This window comes from Bos grunniens, chromosome 20 (genome assembly GCF_055505025.1).
Source record: "Bos grunniens cultivar Pamir isolate PY7600 chromosome 20, Bosgru_T2T1.0, whole genome shotgun sequence".
In the NCBI taxonomy this organism is placed as follows: Eukaryota; Metazoa; Chordata; class Mammalia; order Artiodactyla; family Bovidae; genus Bos; species Bos grunniens.
In genome coordinates this window covers 32,893,863-32,914,268 of record NC_141184.1, presented here as the reverse complement: position 1 = coordinate 32,914,268, position 20,406 = coordinate 32,893,863, and the positions used below count along the sequence as shown (strand labels likewise).

General features: G+C 41.9%; 1 protein-coding gene across 9 annotated transcripts in view; it reads left to right on the top strand.

Moving 5' to 3' along the window:
* The window catches only part of PRLR (prolactin receptor), a 189,687-nt gene that overhangs the window by 24,974 nt on the left and 144,307 nt on the right, over nucleotides 1–20,406 (top strand). The window contains exon 1 of one of the 9 annotated variants that reach the window (XM_086361381.1): nucleotides 1,967–2,065. The exons of the other annotated variants lie outside the window; for them this stretch is intronic. The gene's annotated coding sequence lies outside the window, so the exon portion shown is untranslated. Of the gene's footprint in view, nucleotides 1–1,966; nucleotides 2,066–20,406 lie in introns of those variants that run through there. 9 annotated transcript variants of the gene reach the window in all.

Sequence of the window (20,406 nt, the reverse complement as noted above, 5' to 3'; positions counted from 1 at the left end):
TTTTTTCTGGCATTATGAAATAAGATAAAGAAAATTGGTAGCACCCATAATTCAACCACCCCCCCCCAAAAATACACTGTTTATATATGATGAAATTTTTTCCTGTTTCATTCTTTGTATGCATATCTTTTTAAAATCTCATTTTGAAACAATATTTTATGATAGTCTTATGTCAATAGTTTTTGAAAGCATGATTTTTAAGCTCACATAATGTTCTCTCATATGAATGTATTTTTTTTCCCAATCTAATAAGTCTAAAATAATATTAATCCTATTTCTTCAATTAGCAGGTATAACTAATTTTTCATGCATTTAATACCCTCCATGTTTCTTACTACAAAGAACTTATGCTTTCAAGTTGATTTATTATTTGTATTTGACTCAATATTTTCTTCATTTTTCTTAGTATTTCTTAACTCTAAAACAATGAATCCTTTATATTTGGAAGGTATCAATCTGTTTTCTATAATATTTGTTATAAATAATTTTCCAATTTGGTGACTGTCTTTTAATTCTGTTGAAAATATTTTTACAAACAAATTTGTAAAGTTTTGTGGCTTGAAGTCTATCAGATGTTTCCTTTGTGATTACTTTTTAGCAGTTCACTCAGCAAGTCACTGGAGAAGGAAATGGCAACCCACTCCAGTGTTCTTGCCTGGAGAATCTCAGGGACGGGGGAGCCTGGTGGGCTGCTGTCTATGGGGTCGCACAGAGTCAGACACGACTGAAGCGACTTAGCAGCAGCAGCAGCAAATCACTAATAGCGTTATGTGTTCAGGCCCTGAGCAAGATGTATCCGTGTGTGCTCAGTTGCTCAGTCATGTCCAACTCTTTGCGACCCCATGGACTGTAGCTCACCAGGCTTCTCTATCCGTGGCATTTCCCAAGCAAGAATACTGGAGTGGGTTGCCATTTCCTTTTCCCAAGGGATCTTCCCAACCCAGGGACTGTACCTTCATCTCTTGCATCTCATACGTTGGCAGGCAGATTCTTTACCACCCAGACACTAGGGAAGCCCACCAAGCAAGATACTAGGGATAAAACAGAAAAGAAGACAGAGATGACTTCACCTCCTCAGAACTTACAGCCTAATAAGGGAGACATACAAACAAAACCCAGGCCATTATAATATACCTTACTATAAGCTGTGCAAGAGGAAGTACAGAATGGTATGAGACATCAGTCTGGACTTTGGGGATATGGGAAGGCTTCTAGAAGAAAGCAGCTTCCTAGCTGAGAATGAAGAGGCAAGGGCAGTGTGGAATGGGGCAGAGGAAACAGTATACATGCAGGTTCAGTCACCTAAATGCTAGGTATTGACTACAGCGCAGAGTGCCCGGAGGGCACACGCATGCGCGATGGAGTGAGGGGTGCAGTTGTCAATAGGTTGAGCAGAGGACCCTTGGGGAGGTTGTTGCTGAGGTCCAGGAGAGGGGTAACCATGCGCCGGGAATGTACTGTATAATTCATGCCTTTTCATTCAATAAGTAGTGCTTTAATTATATATATTAAGTTCTTATGCACATCATATTATTACAGAATGTTTTACTTAGGTTTATGTCATGTCAGTTCTTGGGCCAGCATCGTGCTGGTTTTGAGTTTTATGAAACGTTTAAACCAGTAGGGCATGTACCGTCTGATCACTTTTTACTTTCAAAATTGCTTTATCTACTCTTGCCAATGTGTTCTCTTGGATAAACTCCAATATGATTTTGAAAATTATGAGTATATGCATTTATATCATCTGTATAAATACATATGTATATATGTGTGCACATGCACACACACACACATAAAATATCCCATTGATAATTTGACTGGGAATATGATAAACCTGGGCTTCCCAGGTGGCGCTAGTGGTAAAGAACCCACGAGACATAAGAGATGTGTGTTCAATCCTGGGGTCAGGAAAATCCCCTGGAGGAGGGCATGGCAACCCACTTCAATATTCTTGCCTGCAGAATCCCCATGGACGGAGGAGCCTGATGGGCTACAGTCCATAGGCTCGCACAGACTGGGACACGACTGAAGCAATTTAGCACAGATGCACATGATGAACCTGGAGGTCAGTTGTGGAATAAATGGCATTCATTTTAGTATTGAGTCAGCCCATCAAGAAGCGTTAACTTATTTGAATTATCTTTTATATTTCTTTTCAAAACCTTACAGTTTTTTTTTATATAAGTCCTCACATTTCTTATTAGAGTTATTCTTTTGTGTTTTATAATTTTAGTTTCTCATTATGAATGGATCTTTTTAAAATATCTTCTGTCTGATACAGCTGAAATATATGTATATTTTTTCCATCTATTTAACTCATTATAATTAATTATGAGTTTTTAGTTGATTTTAAGAGTTTGTAATCATAGTGCCTGTAAATAATGATAATTTCCCTCCTTCCAATAGTTGCCTTTAATTTCTATTTGATGTCTTACAATACTGATTGTAACTTCTGGTAACTAAAAGATAATAGTGAGCATTCTGTTTTAATACCAATTTTAAAAAGATTGCTTCTTTGTTTAACATATTTTAAAGTATATTCTGTGAGAGATAATAAAATAAGCTTGTTTTATCTACTCTTCCAAATGAAATCCTGTTCCCCAGGGGTTCATAATTTGTATTAATGTATTAAGATTCTGAGATCTGCAGTAAAGAAATATTCCCCTGAGTTTGACCATTTCTTAAATTCATTTACCCACAGTATTCTTCTCTCATTTGGAAATTTACATCAGTTATAACAATCAAAATTATATTAATTTGATCTTAATTTTTTCACAATATTTTGTGCATCCTTGTCTCTGTCTTTTGCCATGGGCACTATGGTTTGTTTTGCTAATAATTTTTTTCAATAATTTAGAAAATAGTCATCCTCTTTATTTCTACAAGTGATTGCACTTGAAATTTTTCACAGCATTTCTACTTGTACTGTATGCTTACCAAAGGCCAAGATATAAACACCTACTTTTCTAATCAAGTTCAGAGTGAAATTGCAGGTTTGAATAACCTCCCCCCCCCCCCCCACAGATGAGAAATTTAATCCATTTTTACATCCTTCCAGCCTTTTTCTTGGAGAAGGCAATGGCAACCCACTCCAGTACTCTTGCCTGGAAAATCCCGTGGACGGAGGAGCCTGGTAGGCTGCAGTCCATGGGATCGCTAAGAGTCAGACACGACTGAGGACTTCACTTTCACTTTTCACTTTCATGCATTGGAGAAGGAAATGGCAACCCAGTCCAGTGTTCTTGCCTGGAGAATCCCAGGGACAGAGGAGCCTGTTGGGCTGCCGTCTATAGGGTCACACAGATTCGGGCATGACCGACGTGACTTAGCAGCAGCAGCCTTTTTCTCAGTATTTATAAGAATAATTTAGCATTTTTATTCAAGTTACTGTCAGTATTTTATATTACATGATTTCTCTTTTGTGAATTATTTTACCTACTCAGCAGGCAATCATATTTATGGTATATTATTGGACAGTTCTATGGTTATTTGATATCTGTGTCCATAGCTCTTGTCCTTTTCCCTAATTTCTTACTTTTGACTTATCTTAATTCACCTTTCAGGCAGCTGAAATGTCTTCAAGAATTATTGTAAGCAGGACAAGTTGGTTTTATATATATATATATATATATATATATATATATATATATATATATCGATCCTTTGCTTAACTTGAACAAATTCTGTCAGGTTTCAACATAATGATTTGTCTGGGTATAAAATTCTTATCTAACCACCTTTCTTGCCTTTCATATTTAGTCATGTAGTAGAAAAATCTGAGCTCTTCCATGTTATTGTTTCTTACTCATCTGTTTTTCTTCCTGGATTTTTATGGTTTTTACATCATAATTCAAATATTTTATCACAGTGTATCTAGAGTCAGATCTTGCATAGTATTGGGGAGATTGTTTTAATTTTTTAAATAATTCTGAATATTCCTTTGATTATATTTTCTTTAATCTCTTTTTGCTTTTTGTTAAATTGAGGCATATTTGATTTACATTGTGTGTAAGAATTATGGAAATGAACTTATTTACAAACAAACTCATAGACAGAAAACAAATTATGGTTACCGAAGTGGAAAGGGGAGTGAGGAATAACTTAGGAGTATGGATTAACAGATACACACTACAATATATAAAATAGATAAAGAACAATGACCCACTGTATAGCACAGGGAACTATATCAATATTTTGTAATAACCTATAATGGAAAAGAATATTCTCTTTTTAAAATATATTTTTAAAATTTTAATGCTTTTTTTAGATAGGTAATTTACATCTGATAAAATACAAGCACTCTGAAGTGTATAATTTTAGTGGTTTTGCCAAATGCATATATCTAAGTAACCCAATCCTTGTAAGATACAGAAATTTTCCATCATTCCAGAAAATTCCTTCATGTTCCTTCCAAGGCAACCCCACGACCAGAAGTAACCGTTGATCTGATTTCTATCAACTTGGATTAGTTTTGCTATTCTGAAATCATATAAATGGAATCTTACAGTATTATGTATAAGACTTTTTTTGAGATTTGTCCATGTTATTGCTTATATCAGTAATTCATTTCACTTATTGCTGAATAGAATTTTATTTTATGAATACAATACCATATGCTTATTGATTTTCCTATTTGTGGATATCTGAGCTGTTTCTGGGCTTCCCTTGTGACTCAGCTGTTAAAGAAGTCACCTGCAATGCGGGAGACCTGGGTTCAATCCCTGGATTGGGACGATCCCCTGGAGAAGGGAAAGGATACCCAGTTTGGGGCTGCTATGAATAAAGCAGCTATAATATTTTTCTAAGTGTTGTTGTGGACATATTTTTCACTTCTTTTGGATAATTAATTACCTAGACTGGAATTTTGAAGTCAAAAGATGACCATAATTTTAACTGTTAAGAAGCTACTATCAATTTTCCAAAGTAGTTGTGTAAAACATCCCTACCAGCCATGTGAGTTTCAGCTATCCTGAATACCACTTAGCATACGGTGTTGTTACTCTCATTATAGTTGTCCTAGGAGGTTTGTAGTGGTATCTCATTGTGATAACTCTTCTCTTTTTCATGAATACAAATTAACACTAATTTGATTTGTTCCCCATTTTAGGGATCTATCATCTCTTACCTCATTTATTCCTTTGAGGGAGTACAACGTACAGCTTCTATACTTTAGAGTGTCTGATTCTGTTTCTTATAGTGTCAGTTTCACCTCTTATTGCCTTCAGTGGACCTATTAATACTATTTGGTTAGCCATAAAGTTCATCTGGAATTTTCCATAACATCTTAGGGTTATCAGTCCAATATTATTACTATTTTTTCCTTCCCTATAATCCCTCCTTATCTCATCCAGCACCTTTTTTTTCTTCTATCTCTTTATCTCACAATGGCTGCCTGTCCTTTTCCACACTGTCCTTTTTCCACATACACGGAGGGTGAGAAACAGTTCTAAAACTGTCTTTGAGGTGATGCTTCACTTCCCTGGTTATGCCTTTTTCCACTAGCTGGGCTATTTATTTTTCATATTAACTCATCCAGGAGTGAAAATCAATCTCCTTAGACCCAATATTTGTGAACACAGAGCATGTGCAGTGTGTTCCAGGACCTGCTCAATGTGTACTGAGCTATAAGTTTTCTGGCCCACAGCTGGAAGTCTGAATGACAAGTCCTAGTTCAAGATCAGCTCCTGACAAGAATGCCACTGATGGTGTATGTGCTAAGTCACTTCTATTATGTCCAACTCTGTGCAACCCCTCTGCTAAATAGAACCATTTAGCTATCCGTCTGCTAAACAGAGCCATCTTCAGTCCAGTAGGGTGTCCCTTCCATATCTGTATAAAAGTCTCAGTACCCAGAAAACAATGACGTTGGATGTTACAAGACTGAGTAGTGGCACAATGAATCCTGGAACACACATCTAGCAGGAAAAGTCTAGGTGGGGAGAAAGGAAGAGTCAATGGAAGAAGGGCCTTCTAAAGATGAGGCACTTTTGTGCATCATCTAGTTCCGTGGTCCTCATTCAATACACAGAGCGCCATCCGTGGCTTCCCAGGTGGCACTAATGGAAAAGGACCCACCTGCAGTTTCAGGAAAGGAATGAACACTCTCCCTGCCTGGTGTGAATCCAACAGTTTGACTTTGTTTCTAGCAGTAAATCATATGTTGCTTAATAATGATGATTCTCAATTCAGTACCATGGATTATGTTAATCCTGATATTTCTTTCAAGTTTCTGGCTATAGTCTGACTGTACATTTTGGTTTGGGGTGTTTTTTAGTTTTACTTTTCTCCCCTTCTCCACTTCATGTCTTTATAAGTAATCAAAAATAGGGACATCTTTCCAGAAATATAATGTGTCCTTTTAAGTTCTATCCAGTGTTAAGAGTTTGCTGCTGCTGCTGCTAAGTCGCTTCAGTCGTGTCCGACTCTGTGCAACCCCATAGACGGCAGCCCACCAGGCTCCGCCATCCCTGGGATTCTCCAGGCAAGAACACTGGAGTGGGTTACCATTTCCTTCTCCAATGCATGAAAGTGAAAAGTGAAAGTGAAGTCACTCAGTCATGTCCGACTCTTCACGACCCCATGGACTGCAGCCTACCAGGCTCCTCCGTCCATGGGATTTTCCAGGCAAGAGTACTGGAGTGGGGTGCCATTGCCTTCTCCATTTAAGAGTTTATCATTCTATATATTTCCCCCATGAATCGTGACTAAACTCCTCAGTTTAATCAAATCCAACTTTGTCTGAACAACTCATGTTTTCTCTATTTTATACACATGTGCTGGGCTGTGCTTAGTTGCTCAGTCATGCCCGACTCTTTGCAACCCCATCGACTGTAGCCCACCAGGCTCCTCTGTCCATGGAATTCTTCATGCCAGAATACTGGAGTGGGTAGCCATTCCCTTCTCCAGATCTTCCCAACCCAGGGGTCAAACCCCAGTGTCCCATATCGCAGGCAGATTTTTACCCTCTGAGGGTAAAAAAGAAGTATAAAAGTCTCAATACCCAGGAAACAATGAAGTTGGATGTTATAAGACTGGATGTTACAAGATGTTACCACTTCTGCTCAGAAACTTAAGAAGTTTAAAGCTCAGAAGCTTAAGACTAAAACTTAGCACAGCTCTATGGGCATTTTGTAGGTACCCTCGCTGTGTACAATAAAAAATCCCCAAAACCTGCTCACACAGGAAATAGATTACCCTAGTCATAAGATTGAAAGTGTTGCTAAGTGTTTCATCATCATGCTTATGAGTATATGTATTATATACTCTCAGCCCAGGATACTTTCTTATCCAGAAGTAAGACAACAATCAACAAAGGTTGATTTCCAACCTTTTTTTTAGAGAAGTTTCACACAATTAGCCTTTGAAATGTATATTCCCTAAAGTACCATGAAAACTTTGTTTCATAAAAGTGTTTCTAGGAAAGTCCTATGTCCTCATCTTAATGATCTTTCATATCACAACTAGTAAAAATAAGAGCTGTGTTGTTCTCTTCATGACCCTCAAAAAAATCAATCTCAGCTTTCTCAATATTGGGTTACAACCCCAAGAATACCAAACAAAGAGAAAGGTCCAAGGAGAGAAACATTAACTACCTGCCCAAAATAGTTACTATAAACATTCTGAGCTCTTGATAAAGGTTCAAAATTCCCATGTTTGTCCACTAGATGAAAAGAGAATCTTTGTTATTAGGAAACCATATTCAAAATGTTAGTCCCACTGTTGTAGCCACCCACTCCGGGAAACAACTCACTCAGAAGGGCAATGCAGATAGTGGCATGCAGTTTATTACACTGGCGGGCCCAAGGCAGAGTCTCCTCTTAGCCGAGGACCCCGACCAGTTTTTGTGAAAACCTTATATACCCTAAGTGTACGTGCTCAAATCTACCTCCCCAAATTCTCTGAAACTAGTCTGAAAAGAGGAAAAGAAAGATACAACCAAAGTTAACCCATGATTCATATGCCTTAAGCCTAGGTAGTTAACAGTGGACAGTTATCAATAGGCCTGTGGTCATACCCCAATAAGCATAATAGAATCTATGATTCTATTCAGTTACACAAATAATTAGGGTATTCTTTTAGGTGATGGAGAGTCCAGGTACGAGACCTGGGGCTCTTCCATCCAGGGGGATCTGGTTTTCCAGTTCGTATGTCATTTCCATAGATACTGGGCATATAGCTCAAAGTCTACAGTCCAGCCCAAGATGGAGTCCTGCTTTCAAGATGGAGTCCTGCCTTCATTCCCCACTCCTGATGCTCTTAACTCATAGTACAAGCATCACTCATAAGGATATATTGCACCCTGGCTCTCCGACCACCAATTTTGGAGAATGACACCAACCTTTGGGTTACAAAGTTCATAGTACATTGTAAAGTGTAGGGTCCACAAAGCAGAACTATCAAGGCAACTGTGACAATGGTAAATATAGTTTTCCACCAATCACCCTCCACCCAAGATAGGACCGAAGTCCAGAAAGGAATGTTTTCATTTGACATTGCTTTTACCTGGTTTTTCATGTCATCTAAAGCAGCTGATACATTGCCAGATAAGTCAGGAATATATACACAACAACACAACATTCAACCTTAATTATAGCATAGGTCCCTCCTTGAGCAGCTTTGAGCATGTCCAAAGCCATTCTGTTTTGAATTACCACTTTTCTCATTTGGATTTGTTCTTCATTTAAGGCTTGGATGGCTTTAACACCATCTAGGAGGGCCAGTTTTGTGAAATTAATCAAGGCCTCTACTTTAATCATAATATCTGTTGTCCCTATAGAAGGTATGAATAAGGCAGCAATATACTCATACCATTGAAACACAGACCTTGTCCACCTAGCATGTAAATAAGGTAGATTTACCAGGGCTTGTTTTAGGTTAGGCTTTATGATGCTGCTGCTGCTGCTGCTGATGCTAAGTCACTTCAGTCATGTCCGACTCTGTGCGACCCCATAGACAGCAGCCCACCAGGCTCCCCCATCCCTGGGATTCTCCAGGCAAGAACACTGGAGTGTGTTGCCATTTCTTTCTCCAATGCATGAAAGTGAAAAGTGAAAGCGAAGTTGCTCAATCATGTCCGACTCTTAGTGACCCTATGCACTGCAGCCTACCAGGCTCCTCTGTCCACTGGAGTTTCCAGGCAAGAGTACTGGAGTGGGGTGCCATTGCCTTCTGCTGCCATGGGCAAAAGTGAATCCCAGTGTGCAGCAACCTACCCAGCCGATTGGTAACCAAGGCCAAAGGTTAAGCCCACAAAGCCACTGGGTTCCATTGGGCACCATCCAACGGATTCCAGGGTTGTATTTCCAATCAGAGCCTGGCCAATGGATGGACTGGTTGGGGTAGTATATGACCCCGAATGTTCATTTACACTGTTCAGAGGATAGGTACCCCATACATTTTAGTTCTTTTGGGTCTAATGGAGGTCACCAAACCCTACCCTTAGTTCTTTTTGTTCCAAGTATATAGCAGTGGGACTAATTAACTGACCCTTTTCTGGGGTCATCCAGAAATACCCATCCCAGACTTGGTAGAATTGTTCAACATACCTAGAGGCCTGTCCTTTCTTGTGGGTCAGGGAGCTTTTTTCCTTTTGTTCTTTAAATATGAGGTATAGGCTTTTGTTACTCTTAAGAAACTGGTGTTTACCTCAAATGTAAACCCATGACCTGAGTCTATTGACTGTAGGTCTGGCTTGCACCAAGAGAGCAGGGAGAGATTATGATTGACAAGAGAAAAGAAAGTCTTTTTGTTGTCCCAGAAAAGAGCAGAGTGGTTTAAAATCTCCTTGGCAGAGCAGTGACACCCACCAAGGAAGTCCATCCATCACAGACAGAGGCATAGCCCCACATACCCAGCAATTAGAGGTGTTGTGGAAGTCCATGTAGGAATGTGCCCATGAGATTAAAACACTGTCCTGAGTTGAAATGGAAGTTAAATTCAAAATCACATTGATGAGGCCAAGCAGCAGGAGTTGATTATGGGGCTTCATCCTGAAGGTGCTCATCCGGGATCTTCTTTTCCTTCTTCTTCATAAGGATGATCTTAGTCTCTCGAGGGTCAGTGGGATGCCTCTGCACATCCATTCAGCGTTTTCTGGGTCTGCTTGGTATGTTCTCTTCATCCTCATATGGTGGATCCAGGGAGTGATACCTGCAACTTTAACTGCTGTAGGGGTGGTTACAACAACAGTATATGGACCCTTCCAATGTGGGGCCAAGGAGTCGTGTTTCCAGTCCTTGACCCACACCTGATCCCTGGGCACAAATTCATGAATCTGTTCCCCAAGGGGGAATGGCACCCTTTCTTGTACAAACTTAGTTACATGATTTATTACCTTACCCAGTTGTTCCATATGCTGTGAAATCTCATCTCCCCTTACCTGAGGCAAATTTGTTGACACCTGTTTTATTATGGGAGGGGGTCTCCCATACACAATTTCGTATGGAGAATAGCCATGGGACTGTGGGGTCATCCTGAGTCTGAGCAGAGCCATTGGAAACAAGTCCACCCAGGAACAGTCAGTCTCTAAGATCCACTTGGAGAGTGTCTTTTTAAGTGTCCGGTTGGTTCCTTCCACCACCCCAGAACTCTGGGGCCTATATGCTGTATGTAATTTGCACTTGATGTTTAAAGTTTTCCTTACTTGTTATATTAAATCAGCTATGAAAGCTGGGCCATTGTCAAATCCAATGCTGATAGGAAATCCAAATCTGGAAACTATCTCCCTAAGCAGGCACCAGGCTACTTTTGATGCTCTTTCAGTCTGGTAGGAAAAGCTTCTACCCATCCTAAGAACGTACATACCGTGACCAGCAGGTAATGGTAGTGTCGGCGAGGTTTCATTTCAGTGAAGTCCACTTCCAGGTGTTCAAAGGGCAGCGTGCCTTTTAGCTGAATTCCTGGAGGTTTCTGTCTGTTCCAAGAGGCAGCATTGACCTGTGAGCAGGCAGTGCAGTTCTGAGATTTTGTCCTGCATAGGGAAGAGAGGCGGGGAACCAAGAAATATTTTCAAATTAGCTATTTCAGTTTATCATGGCCTAGATGGGTCGCTTGGTGTGTTTGGCTTACCAGAGTGGGTGCCAGCTCCTCTGGTACCAATAATTTGCCACTTGGCAATTCCCACCATCCTTTTTCAGTCCTGATGGCCCCTTCTGCTTTGGCTAATTGGTTTTGGGCTTCAGTGTATTTTGAAGAGTCTAGCCCCACTCCAGTACTCTTGCCTGGAAAATCCCGTGGACGGAGGAGCCTGGTAGGCTGCAGTCCATGGGGTCACTAAGAGTCGGACACAACTGAGTGACTTCACTTTCACTTTTCATTTTCATGCATTGGAGAAGGAAATGGCAACCCACTCCAGTGTTCTTGCCTGGAGAATCCCAGGGACATCGGGGCCTGGTGGGCTGCTGTCTATGGGGTCGTACAGAGTCAGACACAACTGAAGTGACTTAGCAGCAGCAGCAGCGTTAGCTCAGGTAGCTTCGCCAATATGAGAGCTTTAATAGGGGCTTCACTTGTCACCCCCAAGCCCTCAGCTGCTTGTTTAGTGGTCTTATCTGCCAGTCTGTTCCCTGAGCCTGGGGTTATCCTCTTTTTCATGTCCTCAGCAGTGTATGACTGCAACCCTTTCTGGTTCCCAGGCAGCATCTAATAGGGTCTTAATTTCTTCCTTATTTTTAATATCCTTTTCATTAGCTGTCAAAAGGCCTCTCTCCTTGTACAGAGCCCTGTAGTGTGGCAAAAGCATACCTGGAGTCTGTGTAAATGTTTGTCTTCTTACCTTTTGACAGCTGGAGGGCCTGGATTAGAGCATATAGTTTGGCCTGTTGAGGGGACCAGTGTGATGGCAGAGAGCTAGCCTCAGCGATGGTTTCTTCCATGACTACTGCATATCCAAACAATCACTGTCCTTGTTTCACCAGGCTGGTGCCCTTGGTGTACAGGACCAAATCTTGGTCCAGGATTGGCTGGTCTCTCAAGTCAGGGCTGTTGGCATATTTCCTTGCAATCATGTGAGGGCCCACCTTCTCCCACAGGAAGGAGAGTAGCTGGATTCAGGGCCTGACAAGGTTCAGTAGTAAGATGGGGGTTCTCACATAATAGTCCCTGGTATTGAGTAATCCGGGATGTTGACAGCCTTTTATGGGGGTCCCCTCACAGAAGACTGTTGACCTTATTTGGGACTTTTACCAACAAATCTTGGCCCAAAGTCAGCTTGGTTGCCTCCCAGACCAGTAAGGCAATTGCAGCAACTGCTGGTAAGCATCCCAGCCACCCAGTGGCAACATTGTCCAGCGGTTTCAGGAGATAAGCCACAGGTCTGTCCCATGTCCCCATAGTCTGGGGCAACACTCCCATAGCCACTTTGTCCTTTTCAGTCACGTGAAGAGTAAACGGCTTAGCAAGGCAGGCCCAAAGTGGGTGCTGACATAATTGTACTGGGTTTGAGTTCTATTACCAGTGGGACCTGTTTGCAAGCCTGTGGGGGTGGGGTTGTCTTCCTCCCAGACCTCAGGGAATTGTTGGGTTAACTCTCTCTCTCTCTACTGTTTAGCCCGTCCAGTTTCCCTTCTGGGAGATCGTGCAACCTCCATTCATCTTGAGGGGTTACCAAGAGGTAGAGTAAATAGGTGTTGAGCCCTCTTGAAGAGTGGGTCTTACGTGGGGGGGAAAGGTCACTTGTGCCCCCAATTTAGACAGCAAGTCTCTTCCCAACAAAGGTTCTGGGCATTCAGGAATGTATAAAAATTAATGACTCACTTCATGTCCCCCCATCTGACGTTTTCAGGATAGGCTTGAGACACAAAGGCTGCATTTATCACCATCTGAGACCCAGCAGCCTCTGGATCTATTGGCGTATAAAGTTTACAGGCCTCACACGGTCTTTCATAGAACTGAGGGTGATTTGCTTTCCCTTTGAATCACTTCAGAGAGTTTTGCCATACTCATAGGTTTTCAGGCCCCCCTCTTGAGACCTTGTAAAATAGCCACCCGATATCTCTCCAGGTGGCCCCCTCTTCTTCTGTGTTACAGTCCCAGTTGGGCCTCTCATCAGGGCTGGCTGGTTCTGCCCACCGCTGCGGGTTTGCAGTACCCTCAGGTGCCATTTCTCTTAACCATTTTCTGGCCTCAGGATCCTGTGTCTTTCCTCAGTGCTCAACAGGGAGTAGATGGATTGTGTCATCCCATGTAGGGCAATGGGTTCAAAAAATAGTCTCCATTAGCCTAATGAGCTACTTGTGCCCCCCCCCCCCAAGTTCGGTAGAGTATGTCTCTGCCAGTTTAATTTATCCGTAGAGGAAAATGGCAGGTAATAATAGGCTACAGGGAGCTGATGGTAGTGCCCACATGCGTCCTGAACCGGAGGCTGTTGTAGCTCTCTGAGGGCCATCTGTAGTGGGGTTCTTTCCCCCTGTTCCTTGGCAGAGCGCAGCCTCTGTCTAATTGCTGTGTTTTCTTCCCCCTTTCCATCAGTACTCACCGGGAGAGGTGGATACGATCTAGGAGGTCCAGCTGAGGTGAAATTCTGGGGGCGTTGACCAGAGGTCTCCATTGCTGGGATCAGAGCCTGCCGATACAGTGGCTCTATGAACTCCGGGAGAGCTGGCAGAAGAGCAGTGGCTGCTGCAGGAACTTCATCTGGCCCTGGATTGGGCATTAAGGCGGCCTCCGGTCCTGGTGGAGCACTGGGAGGCAGGAACATCATTATCCAGTATAGGGGAGGGGTCAGGTCATCCCCGTCCAAATCTTGTAGAATTTCCTTTTTTATCATCAGTCAATTTTTGTGCCATTAATATTTTTCCCTTTCCCTTGTACCCTTGTATCAAGGTCTGGATACAAAACCTTGTCCAAGTAGGAGGGTCTTGAGCTAACCCTAGCCATGAGTCAATATATGGATATTGATCCAGGTGTCCTGGCTCTCCTGTGACTACTGTATAGACTGCTTCCACTATTTTTAAGTTCATGGTGTTCTCTGGTGGCCATCCTACTCCCACAGGGTGCCATTCGACCTCACAGAGTATGTGGAAGCAGTTAGGCTTCATCTTCACCCCATAGTCTCCTCCTAATCCCTTCTTTAAATTTTTAATCATGCACTCCAATACAATTGCCATAGATTCGCTTCCCCCCATCTTGGTTACCTTTTCGGACCTTCTTCTACTTTTCCTTTTCGTTCTGTCTACGAAGTTCTCAGTACCCTCTGTACTTCTGATATTTCCACTCAATGACACTTAAATTGCCATTCTGCCTTCTTCCTAATTGGGGTGAGAAGAGCCTTACCTGCCAGATCCCAGAGGGAGAAGGGGGATCAGCATGTCTTCGCCTGCCAGTCAGTTTGGCTGAACCAGAACACCAGGTGGTCCAAGACTGTTTCTCCCTTAGCTTTTAAAGTCCATTCTGCCTTGGTGGGTTTGATCAGGTGCGGATGAAAACACAAATGGGTTAAATATCCCACGTCCCAGGCCGTCTCTGGAAAAGCCAATTCATACTCACTTATGTATCCCCCTCCTTCTAGCCTGACAATTCCAAGGGGGTCAGAAATTTCATAGCAGATGGGACACCTCCTTGGGGAGGGCAGAATATGAACACAAAAAGACCAAGTTTCTTCTCCTAAAAATCCCCTGGCAATTGCTTGGTAATAATTTTCCCCAAGACGGTGTGGACATTGCCTCCTAAATGACCTTCACAAGTTTCCCCTCCTAAGCCCGAACATGCTCATCAACCTGTGTACCAAGAAATCACTGCCACCTGCCTATTCCAGGCTCTTGTGGGTCTGTGCCCCTTCTAATCCCTCCCAGGGGGGGTGATCAGGCCCCCTCTTCCACCCTCCTGGGTGGGTTCCTCCTCATCTGAGCACTCAGTTCCCCTGCTGCTGTCCACTACCTGCTAACGTCAAAGGTCCAGGCGTTGAGAAGCAGAATCCTTCCAGAAGGGCAAGGCGCCTTCCCCTCTCTAGAAGATTCAAGCTTCAAGGCCTTGGAGTAGTCCCAAATGGGACTTATATCCTCAAAGTGAGGAGTTTCCTGGTCAAGGCACCAAAAGTTGTAGCCACGCATTCTGGGAAACAAACTCACTCAGAAGGACAATGCAGATAGTGGAGTGTCGTTTATTACACCAGTGGGCCCAAGGCAGAGTCTCCTCTTTTAGCCAAGGACCCCAACCAGTTTTTGTGAAAACCTTATATTCCCTAAGTGTACGTGCTCAAACCTACCTCCCCAAATTCTCTGAAACTAGTCTGAACGAAGGAAAAGAAAGATACAATCAAAGTTAACCCGTGATTCGTATGCCTTAAGCCTAGGTAGTTAAGAGTGGACAGTTATCAATAAGCCTGTGGTCATATCCCAATAAGCATAATAAAATCTATGATCCTATTCAGTTACACAGATAATTAGGGTATTTTTTTAGGCGATGGAGAGTCTAGGTACAAGCCCTGGGGCTCTTCCATTAGGGAGATCTGGTTTTCCAGTTGGTGTGTCGTTTCCATAGATACTGGGCATATAGCTCAAAGTCCATAGTCCGGCCCAAGATGGAGTCCTGCTTTCAAGATGGAGCCTGTTCTGTCTGTTTCCTCCTTCACCTCTAATACTCCGTATAAGTTATTGCTCTATTGACTCAAATGTTTGACAAGTTATTAGTAAAGCTGTTAAGTTAGCACAAAGCCCCCATCAGATCTACATTAACACCTCCAGCCACTGACCCGTCATTTAGTAGGCATCTGTTTCCCTCTACACCATGAGTGGTAGTCAGTACCTCAGACCACAAATGGGCAGAATGACCCAAAGTTCTGGGCCAATGGAATGCTGCCTACTCCTTGTGATGATTTCATATATAACCTAATGACTCTTTGCCATGGTAGGAGCTCAAGAAATCTTGGTTGGGTTTTTCTGGTGACACCCTCAGCATGTTCTGCTGAGCAGGGCATCTTCTGTGGCCATAATCACCCCTGGCATAATCAGTTATTTGATGGTGCCCAAAGATATTTTTAAACCATATTTTGCCAAAAGCCCAACCTCTATTCCCACAAGAATCTATTTTGTGTTAGTTTTCTATTGCCTGTAGAAAAGGACATCTCAGTCTTTCTAAAAGGATTGTTCTCAAACAAGGGGCATATAAGACAACATGTCAACAAGGTGGCCTGGTGATGTGCTCCTTCCAGAGCCAGATGGAAGATGCAGTTGACTCAGTTGTCCCTTTAAGGCAGGATCTATCCAGGACACAGCTAACAATGAGAAGTCATTAGGGGATTTATAATGGGTTTAAGAACAAAACCAAGAATGGGGTTGTTATGCAACATCCCCCATTTGATTGTCAGAGGACAGATGCTCCATTAACAGAGGAATTTCCACTGACATTTCCAGGGACCCATAGAATAATTGCCACTTGAATGTTTTTTTCAGGCTTTCAAAGGAGTGTAGGAATGACCTGAGGCTGTATTGCATTCATGTCATTAGTCAAAGTTGCCTTGTCAATATAGCTTGTATTATTAGTTTATGTTCAAACAGATGTCCTTGTGTATTTTTCTAATGAAGAAAGGAGCCATATTATGATGACCATTCTTAAAAGACTAACATAAAATATACTCATTCATTCTTTCAAACACTTGCAGTCAGCTCTTGTCTGCCTGCCATGTTGGATGCTATGCTAGGCACCAAGATGAAAAGGTGACCACTCTCTACCTTCCAGAAGCTCATAGTCTAGTGAAGGAGAGAGCTGAATACAGTCACAGGTGGAAGTGGGGCAGTTACTGAAGAAGCAGGAAGAGAGTAAGGAGGAGATTTACAGAGGAAATGGCATGCACAAACTTATAGTGATTCTTATTTCCCTAATATTTTGGGCAATTGCAAATAGTCTGATGGGCAGAACATACAAAGAAGTAGAAAATGACAGTAAGTATCGCTAAACAAGTAGGTTGGGGTCAGATGGTAAAGGGCTTTGAATACTGCACTAAGTGGTTTGATCTGTGCTTTAAGGGAGCCACAGTTAGTAGCAGATTTGGGGTCAGGTCTCTTGATTCAAAGGCGTGGTTTTCTCTGCTGGATTGCACTTATGCCTCCAAACACTAGTGGCCACCACACTGGATTTGACTAATGATCGATCACCCAGTGCAAGGGGTCTCCCTGGTGATTCAGATAGTAAAGAATCTGCCTGCATTGCAGGAGACTCAAGTTCAATCTCTGGGTCAGGAAGATTCCTTGAAGAAGGGAAAAGCTACCCATTCCAGTATTCTTGCCTGGAGAATCCCACAAACAAAGGAGCCTGGCAAGCTACAATCCATGGGGCCTCAAAGAGTTGGACACAACTGAGTGACTCACTCACTTCCCTAATGGAAATATATAAATTACCTATTAGAAGCAACAGGTGACTACTCTTACTATTATCTCCCTCTTACTGATTAGGAAACTAAAGCATAAAGAAGTTATGTAATGTGTCCAAGGTCACACAGCTTATTAGGTGATCCCAGACAATCTGACTACAGAGTCTGTAGTTTTAACCATACTGTATCTTCTCTTGATCTAGAGATCTTTATGCATTTATCTGTGTTCTGCTAATACTTGCATTGACAAGTAAAGGCAGCCTTCTATATCAGTTTTGATAATTGGTCAATTTTAACTGAAAAGATTAATGTATGTAATAATACAGGTATCAGGGTCAAAGAATGAAGGCTAATCCCTAGTCATGTCTCCAGATATCTTTTTCTTTACCTTTTTGTGGCTATAGGAAACCAGATATGTGGAACTGGGCATCCTTGTCCTGTTAAGGGCACAGAAGTACTAGAAAGCTCTCAAGGGAATATTAACAGATTTGATGAGATCTGTGAGATGCTACAAACACTGCAATTGCATTCACTGTCCAAGACACTGAAAGGTAAAAACTAAAAATCGAATAGGAATATCATGTGCATGATAAATAATGGTTGTTTGGTTTTAAGAATAAAAAAGACATTGGACTATAAGCTGAAGTCAAAACCGGACAGACAGGTCCTGCAAGTGCTTCTTTTTTTGCGTTGATATTAATAACATCCAAACAGCCCTTAGGGCTGTCTTCTTACTTTGCTATTACCAGAAGAGTAGCGTATTATTTTCCTTGGAAGCCCAAGAGTTAAATATATCCTTACAGCATGATTCAAATTTTGTGATTTTTACAAATCAGCTACTGTGTTTCAAATTTCTCCAGCTTCTCAATATCTTACTCAGCTCAGCTCACCTCAGTCACTCAGTCGTGTCAGACTCTTTGCGACCCCATGAATCACAGCATGCCAGGCCTCCCTGTCCATCACCAACTCCCGGAGTTCACTCAAACTCATGTCCATTGAGTTGGTGATGCTATTCAGCCATCTCATCCTCTGTCGTCCCCTTCTCCTCCTGCCCCCAATCCCTCCCAGCATCAGAGTCTTTTCCAATGAGTCAACTCTTCGCATGAGGTGGACAAAGTATTGGAGTTTTAGTTTCAGCATCATTCCTTCCAAAGAACACCCAGGACGATTTCCTTTAGGATGGACTGGTTGGATCTCCTTGCAATCCAAGGGATTCTCAGAGTCTTCTCCAACACCACAGTTTAAAAGCATCAATTCTTTGGCCCTCAGCTTTCTTCACAGTCCAACTCTCGCATCCATACATGACCACTGAAAAAACCATAACCTTGACTAGACGGACCTTTGTTGGCAAAGTAATGTCTCTGCTTTTGAATATTCTATCTAGGTTGGTCATAACTTTTCTTCCAAGGAGTAAGTGTCTTTTAATTTCATGGCTGCAGTCACCATCTGCAGTGATTTTGAAGCCCCCCAAAAATAAAGTCTGACACTGTTTCCCCATCTATTTCCCATGACGTGGTGGGACCAGATGCCATGATCTTCGTTTTCTGAATGTTGAGCTTTAAGCCAACTTTTCCAGTCTCCTCTTTCACTTTCATCAAGAGGCTTTTTAGTTCCTCTTCACTTTCTGCCATCAGGGTGGCGTCATCTGCATATCTGAGTTTATTGATATTTCTCCCAGCAATCTTGATTCCAGCTTGTGCTTCTTTAATACCTTACTAGGAATCAGTATTTTCTGGAAGTTCAACATCAAAGATCTATTGTGTGGGAGAAGGTAGAGTTCCTTTAGAGTTAAAACCAGAACAATGATAATTGTTACAGCAGGACATATCTAGCATTATAAAGGAAAGCTTTCCAGTTAACTAGGACTGTGATACACTACATCTCCTATGTGCAGTATTCACTTCCTTTTCCCCTGAAATGTTTTAGCAGACACTGAATAACAAAGGTTGGTGCTAGGGAAGAGTAAGAGCATAATGTCTGAGGCTGTACAAGACTGGTCTTAGAAGGTTTCTATAGCTTGAAACTGTGAAATAATCTACAAGCACTGGCCTGTACCAAGACCTCAGTATTCTATTTTATCATGCTCACCCATCCTACTTGGAAAATGATATTTAGTCCACCTTTTGGAGGGTTATCATCTTCATGTTCATTTTTATATCTCCAACATTTTCGTATACTTTTAACTATATGTAGATATAGATATAAAATGGACTGGAATAGGTGAATTTAACTCAGATGACCATTATATCTACCACTGTGGGCAGGAATCCCTTAGAAGAAATGGAGTAGCCATCATGGTCAACAAAAGAGTCTGAAATGCAGTACTTGGATGCAATCTCAAAAATGACAGAATGATCTCTGTTCGTTTCCAAGGCAAACCATTCAATATTACAGTAATCCAAGCCTATGCCCCAACTAGTAACGCTGAAGAAGCTGAGGTTGAATGGTTCTATGAAGACCTACAAGACCTTTTAGAACTAACACCCAAAAAAGATGTCCTTTTCATTATAGGGGACTGGAATGCAAAAGTAGGAAGTCAAGAAACACCTGGGGTAACAGGCAAATTTGGCCTTGGAATACAGAATGAAGCAGGGCAAAGGCTAATAGAGTTTTGACAAAAGAATGCACTGGTCATAGCAAACACCCTCTTCCAACAACACAAGAGAAGACTCTACACATGGACATCACCAGATGGTCAACACTGAAATCAGATTGATTATATTCTTTGCAGCCAAAGATGGAGGAGCTCTATACAGTCAGCAAAAACAAGACTGGGAGCTGACTGTGGCTCAGATCATGAACTCCTTATTGCCAAATTCAGACTTAAATTGAAGAAAGTGGGGAAAACCACTAGACCATTCAGGTATGACCTAAATCAAATCCCTTATAATTATACAGTGGAAGTGAGAAATAGATTTAAGGGACTAGATCTGATAGAGTGCCTGATGAACTGTGGACGGAGGTTTGTGACATTGTACAGGAGACAGGGATCAAGACCATCCCCATGGAAAAGAAATGCAAAAAAGCAAAATGGCTGTCTGGGGAGGCCTTACAAATAGCTGTGAAAGGAATAGAAGTGAAAAGCAAAGGAGAAAAGGAAA